The sequence below is a fragment of the Mastomys coucha genome, unplaced genomic scaffold (assembly GCF_008632895.1).
Source record: "Mastomys coucha isolate ucsf_1 unplaced genomic scaffold, UCSF_Mcou_1 pScaffold22, whole genome shotgun sequence".
Taxonomy (NCBI): Eukaryota; Metazoa; Chordata; class Mammalia; order Rodentia; family Muridae; genus Mastomys; species Mastomys coucha.
The window spans coordinates 70,657,502-70,668,375 of record NW_022196905.1 but is presented as its reverse complement, the minus strand read 5'-3'; positions in this window follow the sequence as shown (position 1 = coordinate 70,668,375).

Here is a 10,874-nt window from a genome sequence, read left to right as displayed (position 1 = left end):
ACATATATAAGTCTGATCTCTCTGCTTTGTTTTTAACAAAGAGCTGGAAATGGGAGAGGTAAGAGGAGTGAAGCTGAAGGATGAAGAACAGCAGGAAGAGATTTAACTTCTCCCCAGCTCAGCTGGTATGTGTGTTACCTGGGTAGCTGCATCTACTTGATTGTTCACATTTCCATGCTAGCTAAGTACTGTGACCCTGGTGAAGCGGTAAAGATGCTGAGGCTCAGAGATGAGCATGCCAGCTTCAGTCCTCTCCACTGCCAGAGCCTTGGGTTTCTATTCGTGATGCCCTCCCTAGCTTCTGTTCCTCGTTTAACACTTGTTTGTTTGGCTAGCTAACTGGCTGGCTGGACTGGTAGGTAAGTTGGTTGGTCTGTCAATTGGTTGGTTGGTTTCCTTGCTGACATTCAGTTCATATCAACCATCTATCTCCTAAATAAATTAGGAAAACATATGCATTATTAAAGGAAAATCCACATAAGCCAAAAGCAAGATTTCACTGGTGCTCAATAAAATAATAATAATAATAATAATAATAATAATAATAATAATAATGTAATTCTGTTATTACAAATGCTACCACTAAGACACAGGGTATTGAGGGCACTGAGTGTTAAAGAAAACAGATGGGTAGCATGCATAAGGGCTTCGCATTTCAAGCTTTTAATAGAGTAAATGGAAACACGTTCTGATAGAGTGGTTTTCCTTGAGCAGATTATTGATGTGATCCAAATATTGAAAATCAATATTACATGTGTCCATACTTTCAGAGTATCTGATCTGCTGGTCCTTTAGCACACTTGCAGCAAGATGTTTGAAAGGGTGATTGATCACTTTAAATTACAATCTAAAAAATATGAGCTGACTGATGAATTTACTTGTGGGAATTTTAAAATAGACTCTAGAAGAAGCCTCCAGTAAACACCACTCAGGCCTTTCACATGTAACCATGTTTCTGCTGTATAAATAACTTCAATAAGTTTCTAGAATAAGGCTGTAGCATCAGAGATAAGACCAAAAAAAAAAAAAGTGTCTAGGACAAAAGATTTCATGGACAAGATCCAAAAGCCACCAAGGCAACCAGAAAATCCTGTTATGTTCTGCCTAACTCTTTACACAACTCCTCGTGACATGTTATACAGAGCAGGAGTTCCCTCTGTTAAAATATGTCACCAGTGCCTCCTAAGCATTACCTATCAGAGCAGTTGTATTGACTCCTACGTAGCTATGTAAGGGACAGTATGGCATAGGTTCCTGCCCCTGGAACAGAGCCAGCAAGGCATGGGCCTCCGTGAGTGTTGATGGTTGCTGTGGTCATAAGTCTTGTTGTCTGTATAAGAGCAGACACAGTTTCATGTTCCTTCTTTGAGGAATACCCTCTCTGCCAAGGTTAATGACTCCACAAGAATCAGAGACAATTTGAGTCTGGGAGGTAAGGGTGTGTCTACATCTCAGCAAAAAGGTAGAGCACTGTGACCTTCAGGACAGCCCTTAAGGCTGTAGGAAAGAATGCTGAAACCATGAGTTTGAAAATGTGGAATTTCCCAACTATGCCAAGTGTTAGAATGCAATATGAATTATATAAGGAGCTTCACAGTCTAAAGGAACAAAGGCAGCTGCACTACGAACCAGTCTGTCAGAAAAATACAAAGGCAGGCAGAAACAAATGCAGGCAGATTCCTGGGTTCAAGGTTAGACTGGGACAGAGGGAATTTAGGTCAGACATGGCTGGAATGGTAATTTCTGGTTGGGAATCTCACCCAGCTATCTTATTGTCTGTGCCTGTACTTGCTGTCTCTTTCTAAGAATCAAAGGGCTGGGATTATGGGATGCTGATTTATGAGATAATCAAAAGAGAACCTGAAGTAAAAACTTAATTGATATGTAAAATAAAAACTGGGCTTTTTGGTCTGCATGAGATGAGTTATTCAAAGTGTTTTTAGAATAGCAAGACGAAAGCTCTCTCCAGAAAGCAGAACACAGAGCAGCCTGGAAAGCTGTCTTGAGCAGAATATAGGCCACCACCTTGGACCCATGATTTGATTTCAAGTTGTCTGTTTTTGTGGCTTCCAGTCACTCCTTTTCTCAGAACTCCTCCCCAAGCCAAGGCTGGTCCTTGGCACAGGAGATACTAGGAAAATCAACCCCAGCTCCCCAAACTGTTGGCTTTCTATATTCAGCAGCTCAAAGAGATCTCAACATGCAGTAATCACTCATTGTTCTATGCTAATTGTTCAATATTAACCTCTGAATTAAACATGTGGATTAAAAAAAAAATCCATATCATAACTATGCCTCACCACCCTGGAGGATCACAAGCTCATTGCTAAATGGGCTAACATCCTAGAGAAGGGTGTCTGAGAAGTGTGAACACAGAACACTGCACCTCGGTAATCGAACATGTCAAAACCATATTCAACTAAAATCGTGATATGAAAACAGAGCTCTACATCCTGTTATTTGTTTTTATTTTTGAGACTCACCTCATGATATTCCTGTCTCTGTCTCCCAAAGTGCTGAGATTGCAGGCTTGTGACACCATGCCCTGCTGCAGGTTTTGATTTTGTTAAGAGAAATTTCAAGTGCTCGTCTGTACAAATGAGGAGGTTTCGCAGGACATCTATGCTTTTAAATCAATGGGAAACTAAATTCCACACACAGTAGGAGTCTTTGACACCACTACAAGTTTACTCCAGCTAGAGTTTTTCTCATCTTTCTTAGTCTTTTATCACTGCCTTAATATACCATTTTCGACATCTTTCCCTAGTTATTCCCTAAAATGAAAGCACAACACCTTATTTATACTATGTCTTTGTTTCTATGTTGCATACACAGGAATTCTTTATTTTTATCAGTCTGGATAATCTTTACACACCCTCCTTTATACTGTCACTCCCTCAGAATGCTCTCTATGGGACTTCCCGTGCACGGGAACCCCACTCACTCATATCAGTCCCCAACTGAAAAATGTCACTTTCCATATAAAGTCACTTGACACAACTTTTTTCCCATTTAATGACTCTTCTAGTTTACTACTGATTAACTCAACAGACATTTAGTTCCATAGTGTATGGAACTCTATGCTAAATGTGGGATACATGAAAACAAATTGTGTCACTTTTAACATCAAAGTTTTGAATTTTAAGAGGTTCAGGCAAAAATCTTAATTCTTAATTATATTACAATGAGCCAAATAACTTAGAGGAAAGACTGTGGGTTTGAAGAACATGCCATGCACTTCATAGTAGACAGTTAACATTGCCTCAGAGACTCTACTTTATACCTGTCTCAATTTTCATTTACACAGAAACTTAAGTCATAGTCTAGTCTCTTATATATGCTTTTACATTACCCCAAAAGACTGACATTGTATTGTGAGCTCATACATGCCTTTAATTTCTATCCATATCTCTGAATATTTCAAGCTATTTTTTTAACACTCATGCCCCCAAATTACTGATGGTTGTTTTGTGCTTCTGCTTCTGGAAAGTTTCTGGAATAAAATATTTGGAGCCAAAAGTCATAAACTGCTAGGAATCAGCTTGATTCTGAAAACACGTTTTGCTTGTTTATGTATTTTCTTGCCAAAAAAAAAAACTCTATAGTGTTTAGACTACATCTGTTCTTTCAGATTTGATATAGTTAATGTAAATAACCCAGATATATGCACTGCCTTGGAAAACTCAAACAACAGCAGGATTTGAACCAATTACCTAATGGCAATGACTGACTGGGTCTTGGAAGGAGTCGGTAGGGTCTGTGCTCCTGCAATTCCTCTCTGATCTATGTATGAACACAAATCACAGCCTATTTTAAAGCATTGAGACTTTAGCAAAAAGGTCTGTTTTCAGCAAGTCTCTGTGTGATGGGGCTAACAGGTAACTATATTCATATGTTCTTCATTCTTTACCCCACATTCAAAAACACTGTTGGGCTCACTACTACTTTGGGGTGAATAATGTCGGGCTACAAAAATAGAGGTTGTATGGAATGTCACAGATAGCTTAGAAATGAAAAATTGCTTCTAATTTCATCCTGCAACTGAGAACTGATCTATGCTATATTTTCAAGGAAAAGAAAGAAAGAAAAGAGAAAAGAGGACAAAGTGCCGGTACTTCTTGTTCCTATCAGGGATGTTATTATACACCATTTTGTAGAATTCTCTGGGCTTTCTCATGGGATGGAAGACAAAGTACACTAACTTGGTCCTTCGTTATTAATGACAGGGTATTAATGCACAAGACTCATCTCTTAATCCTCAAAGAATCATGTCAACCATTAAACTACAATAGCAGTGGGGTGTTTCCTAATAAAGTCATGGATATCTCATTCATCATCATCAAGCACAAAAATAATCCCCTGGTTGAGTAACTGAAAGGATAACAAACTAGCAGCTGGGAGATATACCGAGGAACTCATTTCTCAGGGCTTCAAGTTCTTCATCCATCAAATACAGGGATTAAGTGGGCTCCAACTTTCCTTGTGGCTGTAAGACTCAATGATTTGTTCAAGGGACCATCTGAGATGCTAAAAAAACGTTCAAAAAAATGCAGCCATTTCAATGTCCTTCAGGAGTTCAGTAAAGGAAGGAATTGCTATAGAAAAGGGAAACAAAAACAAAAACATAAAGATGGCATGTGGCATTTCAAGCCATTCCCTGGTTCGTATCTTGGATATGATAGATAGAAGTAAAGAAGACAAGACAGTTACACACCATGCTCCATAAGAGAACTTTCAAAGGAAGAGAGAATTTCTACGAGTGGAAATGATAGATGACCCACTAAAAGTCAGGCTAGGCACTGAAAGATGTTTAGATACCAACCATCTAAATGAAGGAGGCTCTCGGGAGCCTTCTATCATCAAGTCACATGTAGATTGTCTCCTGAATGGTGCTTATACTAGGGCTGTCTCTGCTCTAGTACCTCAGATGCAATTCCACACAGCTGATCCAAAACATAATAAGACCATCCAAGGTCTTATTTAAAAGGTGTCATGTTTAAACCTTTCACGAAGTTTTCTACAGAAGATATTCCAAATTCCCCAAAATAGCACAAAAAGGTCGATGGACTCAGACCAAAGGTGCTGCTTTCATCCCTGTGTCCTCTAACTCACTGGCTGGTCCTCACACTCTAATGAAACAAACACTAGTTCCCCTGAAAGGATAACAAGCATGTTTGATAAACGCATCCAACATTAGTTCACTTGCTGACACTACTCCCACCCCTCTAATACTTCCTCTTGGTCCCTATCACTGTGCTAATTTCCTTTCATCAATGAAGGCTCAGCTCATTCTCTCTTGTTTTGTCACCCCTTTATTTGTTATATTTGCAATTTACTTATTCACTGTCTTTCCCAACTACGTAACAAGCACCAGGCATAAATCCATCCTGTTTGCCCCCATATCTCCAGCACCTATTAAAATGTCTAGCATACTGTCTCAAATATGTGTTGAATCAATGAGTTATGAAAAAAACAAAAGAGAACAAAAGAGAAAAGGAACTGCAGTAGATCACATGTGGTACTCAGCTCAGAGTTCACGAAACACGTGAGCATCTAACACTGGTCTTGCTTAACTTTAAAGAGCACATTGACACGAGACAGCTATAAATATCTCCTCCATTGATAGTTCAAGACCCAGAAGTCAGGCAGGATCAAATGCTGCAGTGTCCCACAGCGTGTTCACTCTTGCATGGTATTAGAGCCAAAGTGTTTGAGCATTTCAACATGAATGCTTTTAGGTTCAAACTTCACTCTAAAACTCAACCATGTTGCTATAGAAAAACAAGATTCACTTTCTGCTCCCATTATGTGGAACCTGAACCTCCAGTTACAATATTTTTAGCTATAATGGAAAACAGGCTGAGACAAATAACTCATAATTATAGCAGGGGCATTGAAGATGAGCTAAGAATTCGGCATTGTGAATAACAATGCATCTTGTTTCCTCATGTAAATTATTGTCAGTTCTGTTTTTAAAGGAAGAGGAGAACATATTCCAGGTGATGCCATTTATGGGGAGAATGCAGATGGCCTTTAGTGTTTTAGGCTGGCTGGCTTAAAACGCTTCTGACTTTGGTCTGCTCCTTACCTTGGTGAATTGATGAATTGGAACATGGGCTTAAAATTTTTCCTTAATGCCAAACAGCTGCTACTTTGCTGTATTTCAATTAAAACTGAATGTTGCTACCCCAGACACCCTGCCCACAAGGATCTGTAGAAGATGTCACTGAGCATCACCCCCAATCCTGAAAAATGACATTACAAATGCATATTAATGAGCCATGGAGTATCTGAGAGGTCAGAGCAAGTCTGACATTTATTATATTATAGCACTATGTATAGCTATCAGCATACTAAATTCTTATTCATGTGACTCAGAATCAAATATTTAGAATTCAGCCATCTTAGAACTCACTGGACAAATCCTCTTTTGTAGTTTCAGAACTGAACCCAGAGGACTTTAATAATTTTCCAATGTGGAATAGCATATATTGAGTCTTTTCCCTAGCCAACACACCCACAACTAATTCTTATGAAAGTCCTTTCTTAATATGTAGACTTGTATTCAGGTCTGCCTTAATATGCCACCAATCACTAGCAAACTCCCACCTGCATGTTCTCTAAATCACTTTTTCCCCTTAGCCTGAAATCCTGATTTGATCTTGGTAACTACTTTTTATATATTATCCTGAAAATCAGACAGAGTAATTTCAATGGTAATTTTTACCCATTAACTTGGTCAGTTCCTGCTAGGCACAGAGGGAGTGATCTCAGTGAACTTGAAATGAAACTTTAGCATTGGGAAGCATCCACTCTGACAATGTGGTTACAGAATATGTGAAATCTCTTATGCATCTTCCTGCCTTTCTTTGGTGTTGGGTGCCTCACGAAAGCCTGAAGACATCATGTTATTGATGAAGGCATAAGACTTAGGGAATTTCCCTGATTGCCCTAGCAATAGAACATGCCTGGTAGGCTAAGCTAACTATAACAAGTAAAGCTCAAAATAACAGTTTTCTGTAACAGGTGTTTATCTCTTATTAGCTTAACAGTATTAGACAAGAAATAAATTGGCCCAATTTGAAATGATTCATCAGAGCAGGTTGACAATGGGACAATCATTATTTCATTCCCCGGATAGTCTCCTAGATGTCCCTCCCCGTTCATGTGCACTCCTGCTAGCTGGGAAAGCAAAAGAAATATCAAAGACCAGATGAGAGGTTTGGTAAGCCAGGCAATAAGTGGAACATAAGACCTTGTTTCTCCACAATCTACTGAGGACACATCAATCACATGGCATCACCTAACTGCAAAGGGGGCTGGGAGGCAACATCTGGCTAGGTTTCCAGCAGGGAGAAAGAATAGCAAGCAGTCCAGTGATGCAGAATCTGTTTTAACCACTGTGACATGTCAGCATTCTATACAAGAATCCCAGTTTTGTATAAATGAGGGACATCTTATTTATATGCTCAAATTCTTCCATAGCAATGGGAGGAGACATAGTGCTTCTCTCCAATGAACTAGTGACATCTAAGAGTAAAGATGTAGTTAATGTCCTAAGCTAATAAGTGAGACTGTAGACAATAGACCAAGTATTTATAGTGGGTCTAAAGCACAGTCTGTCATAGAAAATAATTGGCTTGACTGTTTTTTTTTCACTACAAAGTCATACCCCACATCCATAATCAAGTTTTGAACTGAATTTTTCTTAGTTCCATTTTAAAGACAAACCTATTCAATTAGGCATGAAAGCAGCATTTGCTGAGATTCACATTTCCTCAGAAGCTCCCACCCGCTGAACACAGCTGCTCATCGACCTTCACTGAAGGGTTATATGTTGACTTCCTCATCGTACCTATGGAAAAATGGAGGCTGAGAGTTGAAGACCTTTCTGGGGGTAAGTTAAAATGCTGAGATTCTAACTCCGGGTTCCCCTCAAAACCACCCTTTCCTCTGTAACCCACTGTTTCTTGTCAACGTTCTTGTCCATGTGTAGAAGATGTGCCTGTAGATTCTACCTGAGTATCTGGAATATTCTAGAGAGTTTCAGACATGTAGAATAGATACTGGTGTCATGACTTTTCAGGGACAGGTCACCTCTTTCCACATCCAGCTGTTCACCTACAGGAAACACCAAGTACACAAATAATTGCGATGCATTGATCCTGAGTCCATTCTTTCTCCAGATGTATGCCTTGCCAGCCTCAGCTCTGGGAAATGCAGCCTGGGAAGGCAGGATCAAGCCTACTCAGAAATACAAGCCGGAGCGTTATCCTAGCAACTCCCTAAAGCAATTGTAGAACATTGTTTGCCTAAGCCTTAAGTGCTCATGCCTGGCAGTGTACAAACCAAAGTTCAAAGGGTTGTTCATTTCCATAATGGGATGTAAGCCTTTGCTGTTGGCTGTGGAATAATGAAGATAATGCTTGTGGATTGTTCCTTCAATCTGTGTTTGTTTAGGTTAAAAAAAAAAAAAAACTCTGTGGCATAGCTGAGTATTTTTTTTTTCCTTTTAGATTTTTTTTCTAGAAAACCTTTTATTTCTATGGTCAGTTCTGAAACAGCATTCAACAAGATCTTTTATAAGGGTCAGAAAATTGTAAATTGGGTTTTCATCTCATAAAACATCCTATCCCTTTATTTCCTATGGCCAATAAATAGCACACTAGATTAGTATTTCCACATTTGCCAACAGCAAGAGACTCGTTAGCCTGACAAAGCCAGATTTAATTAAAACACACACACCCCAAATATCTCACAATACTGCAAAACATTGGCAGTAAACAGATGAGACTGGATGGAAAAACGCAAACATCTCTTTCCTCTCCATGGTAAGTTCATCTGACACAATGATTAGGAGCTCACAGAGCAATACAAAATGCAAGTTGTCATCAGCATGTACTTAGGATTAACTTTTTGAAAATTAGCTTACTTCTCTTTGCTGCGGCCTCTCTGTTCTCAGAGCCAAAGCCAGCAACCCACGAAGTATTTGTTTTCCACTCTAATATGCTTCATATTGATTCTAGAATAGATAGGCATTCCAAATGTGCTAAGGTCTCAACGTGGCAACCCTGACCCGGAGGGATAACTACGAAAATTTTATCACAGTGAACCTGAAGTGCATGGAGCATCCCCAGGTCACAGGTTCATCCTATGTGAACAGTGAAGCATTGTTCAGAATCTATGTGCAAACCACAAGTTCACAGCGAAATAAAGAACTAGAGCTTTTACTAGAAGGGGCATCTAATATGGGTAGAGGAGTAGAAGCAGGAAAGAGAGTAGGTCCACAGTGCCTTCCCTCACACTGCACCACCCTTCAGGAGTACCTTCCGCCTAACCTCCACAAGAATCTGTGATGCAGAAACACAGACCGCTCGATTTGTAGGTAAAGACAGCAAAAAAATAAAATGGTCTTGGTTTTAACTATCACCAGTCTCACTCTTCCTTTGCATCTCTAGGAAGGGGGCTTACGGTTGTTAATTATCCTCCAAGTGTCGTTTTTCTCTTTGTACTAGTCTATTTCTATCAGTGTGATAGAGCACCATAGCCGAAGCAACCTGAGGAAGAAAGGATTTATTTCAGTTTATAGACTTAGTCCATCGTGAAAAGAAATCAAGACAAGAACCAGGAGTGTAACAGAGGCCACAGAGAAGAGCTACTTACGAGCTTGCCCCCCCCCTGCCTGCTCCCCATTTGCCCAGGGGTAGCACTAACCACAATGGGCTGGGTCCTCCTGCATCAATCATCAGCTGGGAAAATGCCCTACAGGTTTGCATATAGACTCATCTTACAGTTGCATTTTCTGAAGTGAGGTTTCCTCTTCCCTGATGACTCTCTAGCTGGTGTCAAGTTGAAAAAAAGCTTGGTCTAAAAAAAGATGTCTAAGGTCTGTGTCAATGTAGAGAAGTGATAGAGCCCTTTAGGAGGTTGGCCTTAGTGGGACACACTTAGATCATCGGACAAAACAATAAACAAGCCTTCCTGGCCCACTTCCTCTGCTTTCCTGTTGTTGTAAGTTGAGCAGATCTCCTTCGTCACATTTCCATCATGATGCTTTACCGTAGACCCAAAGAGGACTGAAAAGTCACAGACCTGAAACCTCTGAAAGAGGGAGTGGAAGCAAACCTTTCCTCCTTTTAAGCTGATTTCCTCAAGTATTCTGTCACAGGAACAAAAAGTTGACTAACGTTGTTACCAAACTATGAGTAAGAACTGTATTACAGGGATAGTCACCATCTTTTTGCCTTCTCTCAACTTAATTCTTCCCTTGATGAAGCGAATCTTGTGATCTCCGTTGATACTGATGTTCAAATAATTTTCTCCCAAAAAGGCACATGAAAATTCAGTCTTCAATGCAACATTTTTGGGAAGTGGGGCCTTATGGGAGGCGATTCAGTCATAAGGGCACCTTAGGTTGGATGGATGGATGGCTCAACAAGAAAGGCATATCAAGAGTGAGTTTGCATTACCTGTCCTCTCTTCTGCCATGTGATGGATAGAATTTCTGCCCCACAGAGGATATGGCCTTCAAAGAGCCATCTTGGAAGCAACTGGTGAGCCTTTATCAAATATCAAGTCTATATACACCTTGAGCTTGGATTTTCTGGACTTCAAAATAATATAAAACATATTTCTATGGTTTTCAAATTACCCATTGCTGTAAACATCAAAATGGGTGAGGCACTAGAAAAAAAGCACCACTCTTGGACAGAGAAGAGTTCCAAACAGCTTCCTATGTAGTTCCTCAAGCTACTATTTGATAATTTGAAGGTGATAATTAAGGTGTCCAGCTGTAACCAGATGGGGAAGGAGAGAACATAGCAGAGAAATGAAAGCAAAGACTCATGCTCTCTTTCTGCCTTCTTTACCTCTTC